The 20,450-nt window shown below is 41.7% G+C and overlaps 1 protein-coding gene across 4 annotated transcripts in view; it reads right to left on the reverse strand.

Annotated features, from left to right (window-relative positions):
* Positions 1-20,450, reverse strand: part of LOC137344486 (enhancer of polycomb homolog 1-like) — a 201,503-nt gene that overhangs the window by 100,777 nt on the left and 80,276 nt on the right. The window contains exon 1 of one of the 4 annotated variants that reach the window (XM_068007519.1): positions 9,513-10,459. The exons of the other annotated variants lie outside the window; for them this stretch is intronic. The gene's annotated coding sequence lies outside the window, so the exon portion shown is untranslated. Of the gene's footprint in view, positions 1-9,512; positions 10,460-20,450 lie in introns of those variants that run through there. 4 annotated transcript variants of the gene reach the window in all.

Below are 20,450 nucleotides of genomic sequence, written 5' to 3' on the forward strand. Positions count from 1 at the left end.
AGTCATTAATATACATCAAGAAAAGCAGCGGTCCCAGCACCGACCCCTGGGGAACACCACTGTACACCTCCCTCCAATCCGAAAAACCACCGTTCACCACTCCTCTCTGTTTCCTGTCACTTAGCCAATTCCGTATCCAGGTTGCTACTGCCTCCTTTATTCCATGGGCTGCAATCTTTATGATAAAGTGCCTCATGGTAGGTTTATCAAACGCCTTTTGAAAGTCCATATACACATCAACTGCATTGCCCTCATCTACCCTTCTTTGTTATCTCATCAAAAAACTATCAGGTTAGTTAAACATGGTTTGCCTTTTTAACAAATCCATACTGGTTTTCCCTAATTACCACAAACAAGAATATTAAACACTCAAGATTCATGTTGCTTATACACTTACACCAAGAATGAATACAGGTATGCTGGCACTTTCTGGGTCTGTGTACTATCAAACTATTTTACATCAATTACAGAAATACTGACTGAATTTAAGGCCTTCCAGCAGTAGACTATTTATCCAATGTTTTCAAACCATATACAAATTGCATTTTTGAAAAGCCTTCCAGGCTTCAAAGTCAGAGTTCAACTACTATATAGAATTAAAATCTCAGTTCAATTTCAGCAATCAAATTGTTTAGCTTTACACTGACTAGTAACTCAACAGACTTTTACATTAAGGTAGTCCATTAGTTTCTTTATACATCCTCTCTTTGTTATATAAGAAACAGTAGAACCAATCACTTTTTCTGAGAGGAATCTCATAAGCCCAGTACTAAGCAGACATGAATTGTCTGGGATGCGGTATAATCCAAATACTTAAATGGAGAGATCTGCGGTATATAGAAGTTGCAACACTCTAGAAAGAAAATATTTAACAACTTACTTGTCACTTTGTTACAAATGGAATAAATTTTGTACAATGCTACTGTTATCATTACCAGCTTAACATGAGGTGGCATTAAACAATACCATCTCACTTACATCTGCTGACTAATGTTTGCACTGACTTTTTCCAAAACTTGGATTGTCATTGTGCATAAACATTCAATCTCCTTACAAGCACATGTCTACCATCCCCTTTTTTTTGAGTCGGTGGAAAGGGGTGTTGTCATATGGTTTTACACCACGTAGATCAACTGCATCAGATACCGTGTGAATTAACTCCACTATGGCCCTGCAAAAACTTTCATAAGGCAGTTCCAGTTATTATACTGTCGCATAACACAACTGCACATTTAGACTCTTACTTTCAACAGTTCTGATCTAGAACGATGTGGAGATGCCGGTGATGGACTGGGGTTGACAATTGTAAACAATTTTACAACACCAAGTTATAGTCCAGCAATTTTATTTTAAATTCACAAGCTTTCGGAGGCTACCTCCTTCCTCAGGTGAACGATGTGGAAATCGTTCACCTGAGGAAGGAGGTAGCCTCCGAAAGCTTTGAATTTAAAATAAAATTGCTGGACTATAACTTGGTGTTGTAAAATTGTTTACAACTGATCTAGAACAGTAGAGGCATCAATTCTAAGTGAGTTGGTACTATTCTAGTACTGTACCACAAAGTTGGTACCAGATTTACACCAATAAAGCAATCACCCATTGTAATAAGCAGTGTTCCTTATACACTTCTCATTTTGGGGTCGAAAAAATATTTTTCATGCTGTGGTAGAAATACTAATTATGAACTTCAATTATCAATCACATTTACACTACAGGAGATGCCAATGTATTAAGTGCTTGCATGCAGAGAGAAAGGGACATTAATGGAACAACTGTTTAAGCCTACATAAAAAAGTTCAAAAACTTCAGTGAAAGAAGATTATAGCAACAACATGTCAACTGTGGTTTTCTTCAGCGAGCTACAGTTAAGCTAGAGAAGGGTCAGACACAAGGCAAGTTCCTTTGCCGGTCATGTACCAGAATACTACCTGCCATCAATATTTAATGCTGGCAACAAGCATTAGATGGGGACTAGAAAAGAACAGTTAACCCTAAACTGACCTAGATTCTTCCTAAAGTGTATCTTCCTAAATGTCCAGAGCCAAAGTCTATTGGAAGATTGCTGACTTAGAATCTTTGCTGCATTTAGTACACAAAAGATGACAGATTCCACAGAATTGCAATTGGATCAGATGTCCCAGTTCCTGCATGCTTTGGAAGAGTGCCCAATGTAAACCACTTTTATATTGTGCTAGCATGGCCGACTCAGACACATGCGTCTCTTGTAGCTAGCAGCACCAGCAAATACGAACCGAAAAGATCCTGTAAGCTTACCAGCTGGAGACTTTTTTTTAAAAAAAACTTGGTGTATCAATTGCTCGGACAGCATGGAAATTCATATCGTGATTTATTGGATAGTGGATGGATATGTGCTATTGCCGATGTCAAGACACCGTGCACGTGCAGTGGCCAAAGAGTCACAGTTAACTTAACTGTACATGCGTGAATGATGTCTTAGATTGGGGAAGGATTTTTAAAAAAATGTCCCCATCTCTAGCCTTCCCACAGCCACACTCAGTGCTCCCCACCTCCATCAGAATTTACTTGTCAGCAGTGAAAGAAATGTAGCTTGAAAGGAAATCAAAATACTTGGGCACAAGTATCTACAAAAACTATTCTGAGAGGTAGTAGCCATATGGAAACTTGAGTGGCGCCTGCACATCCATTTAAGTCAGCAAGATCCCAAATTAGCTTTAGTCAATTCAACCAAAGCAAACTCAACATCTGTATTAAATAATCAGGGCAGAAGTTATGGAATATCATAGTTTACTGAATAAAAGGGGTGAAAATCCTAAGAAATGGCTGACGTACTCACTCAAGCAACGAAGCAGCAGAATTTCTCCACCTTACATTCATCCAATGGCAGGAGCCAATACCCTCAGGGAGATAACAGTGAAATCTATATCAAGTAGCAATTTCAGTAAGAGGCACAGAGGATGAAGAATTTGGGCAGCAGGAAAGGGGTGGGGGGTGGGGAAGTCTATATAATATCTGCTTCCTGCTCGTTATTGCTCAGACAGGACAGCAGTTTAAAGAGAACAACCAAACCAGTTCTTGGCCTATACTTTATTTCTACAAGCTTTCTTGAAGAAAAAACATTTTAAATTGTTTTACTTGATCAGTCAGACAAACTTAACAAAACTAAATTAAAGTGAGATTGCAGAAAGGCAGAGTCACAAATGGCTGAAAATTGTACAGCCCAAGGAGGACATAGATTAAATTCTCATGTGTTGTTAGCATTTCACAGTGAGACTCTATAATTAGCCTCAATTTCACCACGTTATTTTTGTTGGGGGTGGGGGTTTAAAAGACAGGGCAAGGCAAAAGGACTAGGTGCCAACTCATTATCTAGTGTCTCCAGCTTCAATTATACATCGAGCACACATTGCTATATTAGATTTCTTACTTCTGCATATATATCCTGTCAACTTTTGCCATTATACGTTCCTACAGGCCGTTTCCATTATAAATGGGGACATAGGAATTTAAAATGCAAAAAGTTGAAAGGATGTGTGTCAAGGCACAAGATTTTTTAATGTATGGTAGAAATCAAAAATTAAAAAATTAACAATGTATAACTAAAAATGGGGACTAAATTATATCTGTCCCTCCAGGTCCAATTAAACCCCATCCTCTTAGCCCACTTCACCTGAAATCTATAAAAACTACTCTAGCAGGTAGTGGCCATGTGGGAACTACCCAGCCCAGTGTTCATCAACTAAAGAACGGCTGGCTAACACATGTGGAACCATGCCCAGGTACAAGTTACCATCTTCAGGATTGAAAGACTGAGAAGAATATGGCAAAGAGCATTCTATATAATTAAGTCTTGTGTATATAGCATGTTACACGTGAAATCTGGGGATGGTATACACAGCACAAAATACAAGTTTCACGCTTCTCAAGGACTGAAATAAGTTATGTAACAATACCAATTTGCCAAAATGTAGAAAAACCCACAAAAGGGCTGCAATTTCATGATTGAATTGTTCCAGCCTCTTATTTCTGTATTGCCCAGCTAAATTTATAGCTGTATGAACATTTATAATAACATATAAAAGTAACCTAACCCACTAAAACTAGTAAACTTGTCTATACAATTCCCTGTATAACATGCCACATTTCCTCCTCATTTTCTCCCTAGGAGGCCTATGTCTTGAGAGCTTGCCTCCAGCATCATTTCTTACCCATTTCTGTCCCATACAAATGTAATTCAATTAAAGCAAGCACACACCCTGAGGCCCTACTATCCCCTCCTCCTCATACTGGTAAAAACACAGACACAACAAAGATAGATAAGATCAAGATAAACTCCAAAAGGAAAGAAAAAACTAACCAAACTGAAGATACAGGCAGGACAAATCAGGAGGAAAGCAAAGCACAAATACTGTCTAGTAAGGCGGTGGGGGAAGCAGGAGGAGACCAGGCCGTGACCTCCTCACAACAATACTGTGAGCCATGCTGCACATGATCACTTTCCAAATCTTCAATCAGCAGACAGTAATTTTTGTTGGTGGTTTTCTACAAAATTATTGTGAAGTGGCTTTGATTTTGTACACTCTTCCATCACTGTAAAGGAGCCAAATTATTGAGAACACCACTAAAGCCATGTCTCTACAGGGACCTCCAGGTACCATGTGCGATTATTTTTAAGTTGAAAACACATGTAGGAACAGTTTCTTACATTTAACCACAGGAATTCTGAAGGTTCCCTGAGCTACACGTCACAGCACTAATGGAAGCAGCAGCTACTAGTCCTCTGTTGTCCTATCCCACAAAAAACACCCACAAATCTCAAGATAGAAACAGGAAATGCTGGAAACACTCAGTAGGTCAGGCAACATTTGTAGAGAGGAACAGAGTTAATGTTTCAGGATGACCTGTTCTAATGAAAGGTCATCGACCTGAAACTTGAACTCTTTTTCTCTCTCTACAGATGCTACCTGACCTGCTGAATGTTTTCAGCATTTTCTGTTTTTATTTCAGATTTCCAGCATCCACAGTATTTTGCTTTCAATCTTAAAAGACAGATAGCTGGTCATTGAAGTTAAAACTATTTTTGCCATTCTTACCATAAAAATTAGGTTTTAGTATTCAAAATTAAAACAATCAAGGTCACTTGATATTTGCAACACCACTCTTGCTTTCAAAGTGGAAGATAGTTGCCACACAATTTGGATCAAAGAGACTAACATCCCAAAATGTTAGGAAGTATTCAACAATTACCAATGTAATACATTGTAGATACAGTGCTGTGGCGCAGACTGTTGGAATGTCAATATGTAGTCCCAATGAGAGGTGGCATGTAGCTTTATACCAATTCCTCACATTATCTACTTTGCTGCCAGCTCCCAATTCACATGACTCAGGTAGGAGCCAGCAAATGCAAGGTACATTCACCAGATTATTTAATCAGGTAGCCAGGAAGATATACTTTCTGCTGGGCATTACCTGCTGCTAGTCTATCTAGTCCAGTAAGCAAGCTGTTCTAACTGCATTGAGTGTCCTGGTAGAAATGTCTTGAGGCAAGTTTTGGACATTTAAGCATCATGACTTAATTTCTTGCTGACACCATGATGCCAGTATGTCACATGTGCACCATGATGCCAGTATGTCATGGGTGCACAATGACCAAACAGTCATGGCCTGTCTGCATACACACTAAAGAACTGAATCCATTTTGCAACCGGTTCCTACAGAAACTGGCTACATAATTTGGACATACATATTAGGAGTGTAACACTCTCGAGACCCAAGTGACAATATAAAAGCAACTCAAGTTACTCAGCCGTTTGCAATAGGGAAATGTCAAACCAGGCACTCACCATGAAGGGACAAGTTACTGTCCCACATTTTGCAAGTCAGCTTCACAATGGCATTTGCAGGAAGTCTGGGAGCATGTTGCCTGCTCTCAGATTTTTTAAAAAGTGTGCAATTCAACTGGGAAAGGCAAAGTGGAACATTAAAAAGACCAGTGGACATGTCAAGTGAAGCAATAACAATCTTTTTTTTTAAAAAGTGAAATGTTACACAGCCCAGCTCATCTGAAGCTATGAAGCACCCCAAAAAAGTAGCCATCCAATTACCAAGAAAGCCAGGGAACAGCTGATGCTATTGAGCCAGACTGCATTATTCACTAATAATCTTGAAGTGGAAAGCAGTTCTGTGGCACAACAAGCTGTTGTACCATGATCAAAGGTTTATATTCACAGCTTCCAATATTAGCTGGGATTGTTTTTTTGGTGGGGAGATAGAAACAAAGATTTCAAAACAAAACATTGAATTTCCAAATGCAAATTATTGACATCAATTAGAAACAGCACCTGAAAATTCTACTCCAGAGTGCTTGTATACATCTTGTGTTAGGGGTCAGCTGTGGTTCAGTGGTCGCACTCTTGCCTCGGAGTCAGAAGTTGTGGGTTCAAATCCCGCACCAGAGGCTTGAATACAAATCCAGGCTGACACTCCAGTACAGCACAGCACTGAGGGAGTGCTGCGCTGTCAGAGGTGCCGTCTTTTTGATGAGACATTAAACCAAGGCCCCGCCTGCCCTCTCAGGTGGACGTAAAAGATCCCAATGCACTATTTCAAAGAAAAGCAGGGGAGTTCTCCCCAGTGTCCAGGCCAACATTTATCCCTCAACCAATGTCAGTAAAAAAAAAATCATCTGGTCATTACCTCATTGCTGTTTGTGAGACTTTGCCCTGTGAAAATTGGCTGCTGCGTTTTCTACATTACAACAGTGATTTCACTTCAAAAGTACTTCAATGGCTGTAAAGCGCTTTAGGACATCTGGAGGTCGTAAAAAGCGCTATATAAATGCAAGTCTTTCTTTTCTTTCATTCTAGCAGTTCTAGTCCATTACCTAGACTAATTTATCCAAGGAAGTCAAAGTACACAATGATAGCTCTAGCAGTGAAGCAAATTTTAAGTCCCAGGGCCCATTAAAATATTGCAGGCCTTTGGAGGGCAATGCTGCTTTAGGGATTTCCAACATAGCAAAGTTATAGGGCAATTTAGTAGTTTTGTTGTGAACTATTTTGAATGTATTTTGTTAGAAATGTTATTTTTAGAACTTTATCCTAGAATTACTAAAGATCCCAAGAAAGCTGCTGAAACTAGATTGAAAAAAATGTTCGCAGTGATTTGATTGGTTGGCTTTGTGGCATTTGCTGCTGATAGCTTGTTGGTGCTTGCTGGAATTATTTGTTGGTAATTATGCTGCTCATTGGTAATTTTTCTTACTGGCATAGTCAGTATTAAGTGGGCATTTTTCCATTAATGTGCTTATTACTTTTTTGGGGGGGGGTACAGGTGGAAGTGTAACAGACACTTCCCCATATCCAACATATACATGCTAAGATAGATAAAAAGGTTTATGGTTTCTCCAGAGAGAACCTCTACTACAACAAAAACAAGTTGCATTTATTTAGCACCGTTAATGAAGGAAAATGCCCCAAGACACTTAACTCTGCTAAGAGCCACTACACAAATGTTTCCAATCTTTTGGGTGTGAGGGACATCTTACAAATACTGACATGCTCCAAGGTACTCTCATCTAACTTCTGAAAAATAGCACAGTACAGAAAAACAGAAAAGTGACCTCACGGACCCTCTTGAATCTCCTTGCAAGCCCATGGGTCTGGGATTCCTGTTTGAAAACTACATAATACTAGCAAGCAACTCACCTGCAGATCAACATCCAAAACTGCCCAAAATGTCACCAGCTAAATTTAGTACAATGGATCGGAGATTTTTCATATCTTCGAGACTTATCAACTATCATTTTCACAGGCTTTAAAATGGGTTATGAACAGTGTCATGTGCAAAAGGTCACTCACTTGTATCCAATTGTCTGATATTTGCAATATATTAAAATCTTGCTTCTGCACACACTCAGCTCTGTCCACATTTGTAATGGAAATTGTTTATGTAAATGTGCCACACTGTAATTACACAATCCTACCGGTGGTGCTGCTATAGTACCTCAGTTTAGCAACTCCCGTCTCCTCAGCCTGTACTGCAGAGAAACGTTTATGCTGCAACAAACTCTACTTCTCTGCTTCCCAAACTTTTGTCAAAGTATTACACAAAAATGCAGACAGAATGTAAGACTTTCAAAGGGGGATTACACCTCCAAGCCCATGTCATCAACCCTCCGCCCCACAAAACCTCCCTCCACCTGGAAACTACACTTGTTCTTCACTTCCCGTGTGCAACTGACTGATTAGTATATTGAAAGACATTCCACTAATTTCTTATAATGCATTCTACTTTTGTAACAAGTATATATTTTTAGTACATTTGTAGCTGCAACACAATTCCTGTTTGCTGATGACTGTAGCGTTCAGTTCCATTCACAACCCCTCAGATAATGAAGCAGTCCGTGCCAAAATGCAGCAAGACCTGGACAACATCCAGGCTTGGGCTCATAAGTGGCAAGTAACATTCGCGCCAGACAAGTGCCAGGCAAAGACCATCTCTAACAAGAGAGTCTAACCACCTCCCCTTGACATTCAACGACATTACCATTGCCGAATCCCCCACCATCAACATCCTGGGGGTCACCATTGACCAGAAACTTAACTGGACCAGCCATATAAATACTGTGGTTACAAGAGCAGGTCAGAGGCTGGGTATTCTGTGGCGAGTGACTCACCTGACTCCTCCCAAAGCCTTTCCACCATCTACAAGGCACAAGTCAGGAGTGTGATGGAATACTCTCCATTTGCCTGGATGAGTGCAGCTCCAACAGCACTCAAGAAGCTCGACACCATCCAGGACAAAGCAGCCCGCTTGATTAGTATCCCATCCACCACCCTAAACATTCACTCGCTTCACTACCGGCACACTGTGGCTGCAGTGTGTACCATCCAAAGGATGCACTGCAGCAACTCGACAAGGCTTCTTCGACAGCACCTCCCAAACCTCTACCACCTAGAAGAACAAGGGCAGCAAGCACATAAAAACACCACCACCTGCACGTTCCCCTCCAAGTCACACATCATCCCAACTTGGAAATATATCACCGTTCCTTCATCGTCGCTGGGTCAAAATCCTGGAATTCCCTTCCTAACAGCACTGTGGGAGAACCTTCACCACACTGATTGCAGCGGTTCAAGGCGGCGGCTTACCACCAACTTCTCAAGGGCAATTAGGAATGGGCAATAAATGCTGGCCTCACCAGCGACGCCCACATCCCATGAACGAATATAAAAAAAATTCCAGAAACTGACCAATTATAAACAGAGAGCTGTTTCAGATTTTGACTACACATATGGATGCGAAGAAAAAAAATACAAACATACAAGATCATCTCATGACAACATTAGTGCTTTTAAAACCAACTACAAGCAAATGGGTTTAACAGATCAAAGTGCAATGTAGTGCTCATGTATAAACTACAAATATATCACTACTGTACATGCAATAAATATTTACATGCAAACTGGACATCTATTATAAAATTAGTTTCCAAGTCTACACAAGTCTAATTATAAAGTGAAAGTTACCTCAGTAACTTGCCATATACAAATCCACTGGGAAAACTGGTCAACATTCCTTTACGTTGGATCACGATTAGTTGAGTCACTAAGCCAGTACTTCAGCAAAATCATGACTTGCAAAAATTCACATTACTCAGAATGCAGGTTTCTGCATTAATATAAAATGCAACAGGTAAAATGTGATTTAAATCCAAAAGCATCTTTCAATTTCTTCCAATATAATTTAAAAAAAAATGTGACTGCCAGCCTGGTGAGAGAATAAATCCAGCATTAACAATGATTGAATGTAAACACTGCAGAGTAAACCTCAGCGAACCATGCAATCCAACCATATTCAATCATGGTAAACATCACAACACTACGTAGGTTACCTGGTCAATGATTTTTTTTGGAGGAGAATTGAGTGACATCTTTTGCATAATTAATTTTTGCTTTGATTAAAGTGACAGGTTTAGAACTCCATTACCCTTGGACCAATTATCCTCCAAAATTTTCACAGGACAAAGCCACGCGCGAGACACTGTCTGACTGCATAGCCTGGAAACATAAATCTCCTCCTGCCTGACAGAAAAAGTGAAAGGATGCTATTCAGGTTATGGAAGATCCTCCCCCTCCCCCCATTGCACATGGTCTAGCATTCAACTACATTTTAGGCCCTTACATCTTGTAGTTTGGGTTCACACGCAGACAGACAGACAGACAAAGAAATTCTCCTTTGTCACTGAACATTTTTATACTTAAAATCCACTCCAGTCGTCTTTGGAGGCTGACATGCTCAGGTTCACAGAGAATGAACATGCAGTGCCCCAACATAATGATGCAAGCAGCAGTCCTGAGAATTGACACGGAACCCATGTGTGTGTCTATGTACTTGGGGGTGCTGTCTATGGAATTATAGTATAAACTCAATACGCTTTTACAAGTTTCTAATGTTTTTAGACTAAACTTCCTTTCTACTTTAAAAGAAACTGTACATCAATTATATTTTAAATGACTGCTACACTGTAGTAGTTAACAATCTGTTGATCGCTGCCAGAAAATTAAAGGATACATTTTCCAACACTGGAATCAGTTTTTTATTCGTTCATAGGATGTGGGAGTCACTGGCAAGGCCAGCATTTATTGCCCATCCCTAATTGCCCTCGAGAAGATGGTGGTGAGCCGCCTTCTTGAACCGCTGAAATCATTTCATGCCATTGCAATTGTGCTAGTGACGTTATCAGCCTATAGAGAGCAAGAACTTAATCAGAATTTGGGAAATATATACAGGAATGGCACTTTACTAAAAACAAAATCCAGATTTAAAAAAAAATTCATTCTCAAGATATGGACGCAGCTGGCACAGCCGTATTTACTGCCCATCCCTAATTCCTCTCAAGGTGGTGGTGGGCCTTATTCTTGAACCTCTGAAGTCCGTATGGTAAAGGTATTCCCACAATGCACGGAGTTCCAGGATTTTGACACAGTGACAATGAAGGAAAAGACGATATATGTCCAAGCCAGGAAGTTGTGACTTGGAGGCAATGGCATTCTCATGCACCTGATGCCCTTGTCCCTCTACGTGGTGGAGGTCACAGGTTTGAGGGGTGCTGCTGAAGAAGCCTTAGTGAGTTGCAACAGTGCATCCTGACACACGGTATGCCAATGGTGGAGGGTGTGGATATTTAAGTCAGTGGATGGGGTGCCGATCAAGCAGATTGCCTTATTCTGGATAGTGTTGAGCTTCTTCAGTGTTGTTGGAGTTGCACCCATCCAGGCAAGTGAAGAATATTCCATCACAATCCCAACTTGTACCTTGTCGGTGGTAGAGAGGCTTTGGGGAGTCCGGTGGTGAGCCACTCACTGCAGAATACCCAGCCTCAAACATAATTCCCTCTGCTCTTTCATAGCTCCAAGGAAGAAAATATTCCGATGTGACTTTCTCAGATCCAAAGTGGATGATCTCTCAAATCCCCGCATTAGTCTGGCAGAATTTTGCCCACTCACTTAATCTGTCCATTCCCCTTTGTAACATCCTGCTCCCATCCACACAATTTAGTGTCATCTGCAAACTTGGATGTGCAACTCTTGATACCTTCACCCAAGTTATTAATATATATGGTGAAAAGATTCTGTATCTTTTCTCATAGTCCAATCTTGTTACACTTCAAATTACTCTTGTGACTCTTATAAAAATCCACATATATCCTTTTTATGTGGTGATCAGAACTGAGCAAGGGTAGTTTTGACAGTGCATTGTAAAGCATTGGGACAGCCTCTTGTAGACTTGTACTCTACTGCTCAGGCTATATATACTAATATTCTATTTGCTTTTTTAACCGCTTCATAAAAAGTAACAAATCTATAGCTCCTTTCTGAGCTTCCATGCTGACTGCCCCATTCATTGCATAGGCATCAAGTGTACAAAACCATACATCTGTCAGTATTAAATTTCATGTGCTAATTGTCTGCCAAGCCCTTTCACAAATCTACTACAATCTACTATTAATTTGAAGTGTTTTTCACACAAAAAAATGAATCACAGTAATTTGAATTAAGCAATTTAAATAAAAACAGCACAGGAGCCATTTTTTGTAACATTTCAATTCAAACTAATAATTCAAGATTAGACTGTACATCCTCTGTCGTTACAGCTGTATTTTTGTGTCATCAGTAATTTTTAAATCACCTAACAAATGGTTTTCACATCCAGATCATTTACGGAAGTTAGAGACAAGGACCAAGCGTTGACACCTGCAGAACTTCCCCCAGTCTCACATTAAACTTTTCAGAAGTACTCTATTTCCTACTTTTTAAAACCAATTTATTCAGATCTACATTCCATTCGCTTTTAGTTTAATTAGAACGCTATATCCTAGGGAGTTTCAGCATCTACTTTTCAGCCTCAAAGGAACAAAGAATATTGCCAGGCACGATCTTAGCTTCTAAATTCATGCTGGCTATTTTATACTACTCTAGCTGACTCCATTATTTTATCTGTTACTGATGTTAGGCTAAAGGGCCTTTAGTTCTCTGGATCAGATATTACAGTAGCACATTTCCTGTCCTTCACCAGTGCCTAATAATCAGTGATATTGATAGCTAATGACCCACAAATTTCCTCCCTTATCTCCTTCAGCACCACTGGACATATGCCACCTGAGCAAGAGGATCGGTTAGCTCTCATTCTATTTAACCAATCAAGAAGCTCTATCCGCCACAATAATTTCAAAATCCACCAGGATATTTGGTGCACTACAAAAACTAGACAGTAAGTTAGCTTTATGCTTTTTAGTAAATACACAAAATATTCAAATGAATTATATTTTCACTATAATTTCTATTGTTTAGAATTCTAACTTTAAAAAAAAACTTTATAATCCTGGACAAAATTGCCTTAGTATTGTGTTTCCATCTGCACACAGCCAATACCTTTGTAGTATATTCATATTTGACTCCCAAAGTTCCCCATACTTTTCCCCTTATAAATCAATTTCAAACCAAGGAAGATTACATTTAATTTGCATTACTTGTCTTGTACTTGCCTTCCTAGGGTATTTCTGTACCATATGTGCAATACCAAATTTGTGGAACTCCAGATAATTCAACTTCCATTATGGCAGATAATAAACTTTATAACCAGAATAAAAATTAGTAAATAGTACACATGTTCCCTATATTACAATGGCTATACTGAGGGTTCGTATAACTGGTATGAATGCAGGACCGTTACACTTGCTGGTTATATTAAGAATTGAAAAGATGAAGGACAGTGATCTCATGACAGAAGCTAATTAATGCATTATTCAGCTACCATTTGATATATATATTATATATCTATACATGAGAGAGAAAAAAAGATAGGCAAGTGCAGTCAGTATTGTTTGTTGAAACTATTTTGAACATTTCAGATGCGAGGGGAAAATGACCAAATTGGCAATGCAAAAAAAAGGATTCCATAAAATATAAGTACTTAGTCTCTCAAAATACCACATGCTTACTCTTGAAGCATCCAACACAATGGAATGCCAACTGTGTAGTGGGACAACGGAAGGCATCAGTCGAGAATCATATTCCTGTAACATTTTTAAACAAATAATCGTGGTTTCTATCCTTTAAAACGCGAATCTCCTCCACTTATATTTTTAAACAGTTTATAATCCTGATTTTTTTAAAACTAAAATATACCATGCCTGCAGCTGAAACTTTGAACTACTTGATAACCTAACAGAGGCATGTCAAGTCAATTGTTTGGCAGCACTCTCTTTAGACTTCTGCAATATAATTTTAAAGGCTTTTCTGCTTCCCTTTTCTACCCCCATACACAATTCACAGCAAGAAAATGACAGACATCAACTCTCAGCCCTTCACCAATGCCCAAAATGACTCTCTCCATTATACTCTCTGGCAAGGGCGGCCCTCACTGGCAGAAACAACTCATGTAACCAGGTAGAATTATGCACACAACCCTGAATCATATTACACTGTGATACAGCACGTTGGGACGCCAACATACCCCCTTCACAATTATGCAAGTTCCTGGGTACAGCATACTGCTTTTGGTTAATCCTCTCATTTCAAAATACATCAAACAGCCTCCAAATCCTACATCACATTCGCTGAGATCTTGTCCAAGTTGAGGCTGTGGCAATGGAGTATCCCCTCTGGTATAATAAAAACCAGAATCCCAATAAAGTCATGACACGGACACATTGAAGCTGAAGTTTATACCAATACATATCCAACCGGGGTACGGTAGCATAGTGGTTATGTTACTGGGCTAGTAATCCAGAGGCCTGGACTAAAATCCAGAGTCATGAGTTCAAATCCCGCCACGGCAGCTGGCGAATTTAAATTCAATTAATTAATTAAATTCAATTAATTAAATAAAAATCTGGAATTAAAATACTAGTATCAGTAATGATGGCCATGAAACTACCGGATTGTTGTAAAAACCCATCTGGTTCACTAATGTCCTTTAGGGAAGGAAGCCTGCCGCCCTTACCCGGTCTGGCCTATATGTGACTCCAGACCCACAGCAATGTGGTTGATTCTTAATTGCCCTCTGAAATGGCCCAGCAAGCCACTCAGTTGTAAAATCTCGCTATGAAAAGTCATAATAAGAATAAAACCGGACGGACCACCCGGCATCGGACCACTAGGCACCGGACACGACAACAGCAAAACACCAAGCCCAGTCGACCCTGCAAGGTCCTCCTTACTAACATCTGGGGACTTGTGCCAAAATTGGGAGAGCTGTCCCACAGATTAGTCAAGCAACAGCCTGACATAGCCATACTGACAGAATCATACCTTTCAGCCAACATCCCATCCCTGGGTATGTCCTGTCCCACCGGCAGGACAGACCCACCAGAGGCGGCGGTACAGTGATATACAGTCAGGAGGGAGTGGCCCTGGGAGTCCTCAACATTGACTCTGGACCCCATGAAATCTCATGGCATCAGGTCAAACATGGGCAAGGAAACCTCCTGCTGATTACCACCTACCGTCCTCCCTCAGCTGATGAATCAGTCCTCCTCCATGTTGAACACCACTTGGAGGAAGCACTGAGGGTAGCAAGGGCACAAAATGTACTCTGGGTGGGGGACTTCAATGTCCATCACCAAGAGTGGCTCGGTAGCACCACTACTGACCGAGCTGGCCGAGTCCTGAAGGACATAGCTGCTAGACTGGGCCTGCGGCAGATGGTGAGCGAACCAACACGAAGGAAAAACTTACTTGACCTCATCCTCACCAATCTACCTGTCGCAAATGCATCTGTCCATGACAGTATTGGTAGGAGTGACCACCGCACAGTCCTCGTGGAGATGAAATCCCGTCTTCGCACTGAGGACACCATCCAACGTGTTGTGTGGCACTACCCCCGTGCTAAATGGGATAGATTCAGAACAGATCTAGCAGCTCAAAACTGGGCATCCATGAGGCGCTGTGGGCCATCAGCAGCAGCAGAATTGTATTCCAGCACAATCTGTAACCTCATGGCCCGGCATATTCCTCACTCTACCATTACCAACAAGCCAGGGGATCAACCCTGGTTCAATGAGGAGTGTAGAAGAGCATGCCAGGAGCAGCACCAGGCGTACCTAAAAATGAGGTGCCAATCTGGTGAAGCTACAACTCAGGACTACATGCATGCTAAACAGCGGAAGCAACATGCTATAGACAGAGCTAAGCGATTCCACAACCAACGGATCAGATCAAAGCTCTGCAGTCCTGCCACATCCAGTCGTGAATGGTGGTGGACAATTAAACAACTAACGGGAGGAGGAGGCTCTGCAAACATCCCCATTCTCAATGATGGCGGAGTCCAGCATGTGAGTGCAAAAGACAAGGCTGAAGCGTTTGCAACCATCTTCAGCCAGAAGTGCCGAGTGGATGATCCAGCTCAGCCTCCTCCCGATATCCCCACCATCACGGAAGCCAGTCTTCGGCCAATTCGATTCACTCCACGTGATATCAAGAAACGGCTGAGTGCACTGGATACAGCAAAGGCTATGGGCCCCGACAACATCCCAGCTGTCGTGCTGAAGACTTGTGCTCCAGAACTAGCTGCGCCTCTAGCCAAGCTGTTCCAGTACAGCTACAACACTAGCATCTACCCGACAATGTGGAAAATTGCCCAGGTATGTCCTGTCCACAAAAAGCAGGACAAATCCAATCCGGCCAATTACCGCCCCATCAGTCTACTCTCAATCATCAGCAAAGTGATGGAAGGTGTCGTCGACAGTGCTATCAAGCGGCACTTACTCACCAATAACCTGCTCACTGATGCTCAGTTTGGGTTCCGCCAGGACCACTCGGCTCCAGACCTCATTGCAGCCTTGGTCCAAACATGGACAAAAGAGCTGAATTCCAGAGGTGAGGTGAGAGTGACTGCCCTTGACATCAAGGCAGCATTTGACCGAGTGTGGCACCAAGGAGCCCTAGTAAAATTGAAGTCAATGGGAATCAGGGGGAAAACTCTCCAGTGGCTGGAGTCATACCTGGCACAATGGAAGATGGTAGTGGTTGTTGGAGGCCAGTCATCTCAGCCCCAGGGCATTGCTGCAGGAGTTCCTCAGGGCAGTGTCCTTGGCCCAACCATCTTCAGCTGCTTCATCAATGACCTTCCCTCCATCATAAGGTCAGAAATGGGGATGTTCGCTGATGACTGCACAGTGTTCAGTTCCATTCGCAACCCCTCAGATAATGAAGCAGTCCGAGCCTGCATGCAGCAAGACCTGGACAACATCCAGGCTTGGGCTCATAAGTGGCAAGTAACATTCGCGCCAGATAAGTGCCAGGCAATGACCATCTCCAACAAGAGAGAGTCTAACCACCTCCCCTTGACGTTCAACGGCATTACCATCGCCGAATCCCCCACCATCAACATCCTGGGGGTCACCACTGACCAGAAACTTAACTGGACCAGCCATATAAATACTGTGGCTACGAGAGCAGGTCAGAGGCTGGGTATTCTGCGGCGAGTGGCTCACCTCCTGACTCCCCAAAGCCTTTCCACTATCTACAAGGCACAAGTCAGGAGTGTGATGGAATACTCTCCACTTGCCTGGATGAGTGCAGCTCCAACAACACTCAAGAAGCTCGACACCATCCAAGATAAAGCAGTCCGCTTGATTGGCACCCCATCCACCACCCTAAACATTCACTCCCTTCACCACCGGCGCACTGTGGCTGCAGTGTGCACCATCCACAGGATGCACTGCAGCAACTCGCCAAGGCTTCTTCGACAGCACCTCCCAAACCCGCGACCTCTACCACCTCGAAGGACAAGGGCAGCAGGCGCATGGGAACAACACCACCTGCACGTTCCCCTCCAAGTCACACACCATCCCGACTTGGAAATATATCGCCGTTCCTTCATTGTCGCTGGGTCAAAATCCTGGAACTCCCTTCCTAACAGCATTGTGGGAGAACCGTCACCACACGGACTGCAGCGGTTCAAGAAGGCGGCTCACCACCACCTTCTCGAGGGCAATTAGGGATGGGCAATAAATGCCGGCCTTGCCAGCGACGCCCACATCCCGTGAACAAATAAAAAAAAACTCCTTTTGATCAGTAGACTGCGCTGGTAGGTAGTACAGGAAGAAATACAGACTCCTCCACAACTCAAGAACATGAAACAGGCAGCTATATAGTGATGCTTCAAGTTTCATGGAAACACCCAACTTTTGTGGAAGTAGAACAGATATTATACCAACATAGCCCGAAGCTACTAACTTTAAAATGTCCCTATGTGATACATTCACCATGTTTGGTTCAATAATCAAGAGGTCGATTTTTAGCTGCTTCTGAATAAAAGGTGAACAGGAAATTTGGGCATAAGCAACACTCAAACAAACTGACTTAAAGATGATTTTCTGGACTAGTCAACAATTATTTTTTTTTAAATGGAACATGGGCTAACCTGACAATAAATTGGAGAGTGAGCATCCATTCAGAGAAGAGGAACTGGGGTGCCTCCAAGCCCTAAGGAACCAATGTACAAGGGGTCAAGCAACTAAATTTATTGTTATTGGAAAAAAGCAGACCAAGGGACACAAAAGTATGTTTAAAATATGATTTAGATAGTAAGCAAGCTATTTAATTTGAACAGTGAGCATAGTACTAGAGAAAATGAGTGCAAAATTCACAAACCTCAAGCAAAATTAGAAATTGGGGACAAAATTTGTCTTCTCCGCCATAGGATAGTGGATATCTAGAGCAAACGCCAAGAGAGATAGGTGGCTGACTTAGATTCCACTGACACTTTTAAAGGGAATCTCTGTTCTTAAAGGGACAGAGGGCTGTGGAAATATCAATAGGTACTGTTGGATTTGTTTTTAGGGGAGGTAGAGGAAGCAACTTTCGTGTTCAGTAAAGACGAGGATCAACAGGTCACAGTAAGGGGTTAGAGCAGTCCACAATGGAATCAGACATGGACACTGGATGCTGCTTGTTTGTTTGGCCTAATGGCCTTTCCACTCTGGACTTAAGTTCCTAAATAGCTAATGAATTGCTTACTGATACCAAATCTACTTGCTGATGCCCAGAGATCAGACTGAAGTACTGGGGGTGTGCAAACCTTTTTACAGATGTAAAATTGCCACTTGGTGAAATATACCCCTGAAGAAACTGCAATTCTATCTATAAAGTTGATACTACAACTTTGGAATGAGAAGCCTGATGGAGTGCAGAAATATTGAAAAGAGTCAGATAGTTGATAATACAAGAACAAACTTGCATTTATATACATTTTGAAGTGTAGTCACTTGTAAAGTAGGGAAACACATTAGCCAAACCGAACAGAACAAGGTCCCACAAACATCAATGGGGTAAATGACCAGATTTCTTTTTCAAAATGATGGTAGGTGAGGAATAAATAAAGCTCCCATGCTCTTCTTTGAATAATGCACTTGAGGGGGCAGATGAGGCCTCAGCTTAACGTCTTATCTAAAAGACAGCACAGCAGACACTCAGTAATGCAATGAAGTGTCAGCTTAGATTATGTGCTCAAGTCTCTAGAGTGTGGCTTGAACACACGAGCGCCTGACTCATGTCAATAGTACCCTTAACTACAACTGGATATCTCCAATGCAGTACTGAAATAAATGCACCTGGGATTGCATAGAAGCCCAGTTTCAATGTGCAGCAAGCTCTTTCCCACTGCCCTTGAAGACAATCATAACTCACTCTTGAAAAGGTCCATTCTCCAACTACCGGTTTGATCAACAACCTCCCTTTCCTCTTGAAAGTCTTTAATGGGTCATCACCACACACCTCCATGTCCAGCTCATCCTCTTCAAATCCCTTCAGTCCACTTTCCACCCAGCAGCACAAAAATTGCTTTGGACAAAGTCTGACTGCGGCCATGATGCCCTTATCCCTCCTTGCACTCACATTTAACCACTCCATCACCTCTGAAGTTCACCTGCATGGCACTGCCCTCACTTCATTCCACTCTTACCTAGAATCATAGAATGGTTACAGCACAGGAGGCGGCCATTTGGCTCATGCCAGCTCTTTGTAAGAGCAATCCAGTTAGTCCCATTCTCCTGCTCTTCCCCTGTAGCCCTGCAAATTTTTTTCCCTTCAAATACTTATCCAATTCCTTTTAGAAAGCCATGATTGAATCTGCATCCACCACCCTTTCAGGCAATGCAGTCCAGATAATTACTTGCCGCGTAAAGAGGTTTTTCCTCATGTAACCTTTGGTTCTTTTGCCAATCACCTTAAATCTGTGTCCTCTTGTTCTCGACCCTTCCACCAATGGGAACTATTTCTCTTTATTTACTTTATCTAAACATGTCATGATTTTGAACACTTCAATTAAATCTCCTCTCAACCCTCTCTGCTTTAAGGGAAACAACCCCAGCTTCTCCAGTCTATCCACGTAACTGAAGTCCCTCATCCCTGGAACCATTCTAGTAAATCTTTTCTGCCTCCTCTCTAAAACCTTCACATCTTTCCTAAAATGCAGTGCCTAAAACTGGACATAATACTCCAGTTGTGACCGAACCAGTGTTTTATAAAGTTTCAACGTATCTTCCTTGCTTTTGTACTCAATGCCTCTATTTATAAAGCCCAGGATCCAGGGTGCTTTTTTTAACTGCTTTCTCAACTTGTCCTGCCATCTTCAAAGATTTGTGCACATTTACCCCCGGGTCTCTCTCTCATTGCACCCCCTTTAGAATTATACTGTTTAGTTTACATTGCCCCTCCTCATTCTTCCTGTCAAAATGAATCACTTCGCACTTCTCTGCATTAAATTTCATCTGCCACATGTCTGCCCATGCCACCAGCCTATCTATGTCCTCTTGAAGTCTATCACTATCCTCATCATTGTTTACATTTCCAAGTTTTGTGTCATCTACAAATTTTGAAATTGTGCCCAGTACACCCAAGTTCAAGTCATTAATATATCAAAAAAGCAGTGTTCCTAGTACCTCCCACTGGGGAAAAACC

The sequence above is a fragment of the Heptranchias perlo genome, chromosome 2 (assembly GCF_035084215.1).
Source record: "Heptranchias perlo isolate sHepPer1 chromosome 2, sHepPer1.hap1, whole genome shotgun sequence".
NCBI lineage: Eukaryota > Metazoa > Chordata > Chondrichthyes > Hexanchiformes > Hexanchidae > Heptranchias > Heptranchias perlo.